The following is a 2,500-nucleotide window of genomic DNA, read 5'->3' as shown; positions in this document are numbered from 1 at the left end:
ACGCGGGGGGCCAGGGCCCGAAGGCAGCCCCCCCGCGGGCGAGAGAGCAAGCCAGCAGGGGCTGTCGCCTGCCGCGGCCAGCGACGTCGGGCTGGCCCCTGCAGCGCCTAGCCTCTCCCACGCGGGGGGCAGGCCAGAACGCGGGGGGCCAGGGCCCGAAGGCAGCCCCCCCGCGGGCGAGAGAGCAAGCCAGCAGGGGCTGTCGCCTGCCGCGGCCAGCGACGTCGGGCTGGCCCCTGCCGCGGCCAGCGATGTCGGGCTGTCGCCTGCCGCGGCCAGCGACGTCGGGCTGGCCCCTGCAGCGCCTAGCCTCTCCCACGCAGGGGGCAGGCCAGAACGCGGGGGGCCAGGGCCCGAAGGCAGCCCCCCCGCGGGCGAGAGAGCAAGCCAGCAGGGGCTGTCCGCGCGTCGCGCAGCGCGGCATGGCTGCGGGGGCCGCGCGCGCGCGCCCAAGGGCCCCCAAGGGCCCCAGGCCCTCAGGCCCCAGCGCCCCAGCGCCCAGCGCGGGCGGGCGCGCGCGCGCGTGTGGTCTTTGAGGGGCGCCGGCCTGGTGGCTCCCTAAAGAGCAATAAGTGTCATTGCAGCTCTGGCAGGGGGAGACACTACTAGGTCCCAGCTGTCACCCCCCCTCTAAAAAATTCATTTCTTGGTATTTTGAGCTGAAATTTTGCACAGAGGTTGGCAAAAATCCAATCCACCTTCATTAATTTTCCCAGAATTTTTCGAGGTCGGGAAGTATTTGTTTTAATTTTCCTACCATTAGAAATCGAGTAAATCCGCAAAACTAGGAACCGGCCCGGAATGACCCCAAATTCAGTGGGCAGCCTCATAAAAATATGGCTGATTTTACTGGATTGGTTTCATGTGGAAAGCACGACGTTTTCTTGTAGGAATGCGGGAACCCCGGCAGCTCGCCTGCCGCGGCCAGCGACGTCGGGGACGCTGGCCTGCGCTGTCGAGCCCGCGAGGGCTGTCTCCGCGGCAGGCCCCCCCTGAACGGGGCACGACAGGCCACCGCGCTGGCTCGTCCAGCGTCGACAGTCCCTCGTCCAGGTTTCAGATCGCGCCAAGTCGAACCCATGACCTGCTCAAGCCATCGTGCGCTGCCGAATTCGCATCTGCGTGTAGGCTGCCATTCCACGCGGCAGCCCCTGTTTTCGTCAGCGTGCCCCCCTGACGAATTTTCCTGCCTGGCCCAGTCCAGCGTCCAGCCCCTGTTCGTCGAAAAATCTGCGCTGCCGATTTTCCACGCGGCAGCCCCTCTTTTCGTCAGCGTGCCCCCCTGACGAATTTTCCTGCCTGGCCCGGCCAGTCCAGCCCCTGTTCGTCGAAAAATCTGCGCTGCCGATTTTCCACGCGGCAGCCCCTCTTTTCGTCAGCGTGCCCCCCTGACGAATTTTCCTGCCTGGCCCGGCCGGTCCAGCATCCAGCCCCTGTTCGTCGAAAAATCTGCGCTGCCGATTTTCCACGCGGCAGCCCCTGTTTTCCTCAGCGTGCCCCCCTGACGAATGTTCGTCGAAAAATCTGCGCTGCCGATTTTCCACGCGGCAGCCCCTCTTTTCGTCAGCGTGCCCCCCTGACGAATGTTCGTCGAAAAATCTGCGCTGCCGATTTTCCACGCGGCAGCCCCTCTTTTCGTCAGCGTGCCCCCTGACGAATTTTCCTGCCTGGCCCAGTCCAGCGTCCAGCCCCTGTTCGTCGAAAAATCTGCGCTGCCGATTTTCCACGCGGCAGCCCCTCTTTTCGTCAGCGTGCCCCCCTGACGAATTTTCCTGCCTGGCCCGGCCGGTCCAGCCCCTGTTCGTCGAAAAATCTGCGCTGCCGATTTTCCACTCCGCAGCCCCTGTTTTCGTCAGCGTGCCCCCCTGACGAATTTTCCTGCCTGGCCCGGCCAGTCCAGCGCCCAGCCCCTGTTCGTCGAAAAATCTGCGCTGCCGATTTTCCCCGACGAACCTGCAGCTGCACAAATCCGCGCTGCCACTGCCCCATTGTCTGGACCAACAGTCTTTTCCATCAAGCCCTGGACTATAAATCGTCCAGACTCATCGCCAGCACCCGCTGCCGATTCTGCCGACTTTGCCGATTTCGTCGGCGCTGCCGATTCCAACACTGCCCGCCGTGCCTGAACCAGCGCTGTTTCGTCAGCGTGTCCCCTTGACGAATTTCCCTGCCTGGCCTGGACAGTCCATCTTCCAGCCCATGTTCATCGAAAAATCTGCGCTGCCGATTTCCCCGACGAACCTGCAGCTGCACAAATCTGCGCTGCCGATTTCCCCCCCTGTCGGCATGGCTGCCGCTGCCCCGATGTCCAGACCAACAGTCTTTTTTGTCGACTTTGCCGATTTTGTCCGCGCTGCCGATTCCAACACTACCCCCTGCATCCAAACCAGCATTGTTTCGTCAGCTCTTCCCCTGACGATTTTAGCCCTGTAACAAACAGTAGGCCTCCAATCCCGCCAACGGGAGCCAAGTTGATAGGGAAGAGAATTGAATGACGCGC

This window comes from Populus nigra, chromosome 2 (genome assembly GCF_951802175.1).
Source record: "Populus nigra chromosome 2, ddPopNigr1.1, whole genome shotgun sequence".
Lineage (NCBI taxonomy): Eukaryota > Viridiplantae > Streptophyta > Magnoliopsida > Malpighiales > Salicaceae > Populus > Populus nigra.
The sequence above is the reverse complement of the archived record's forward strand: the minus strand, read 5'-3'. Positions refer to the sequence as shown.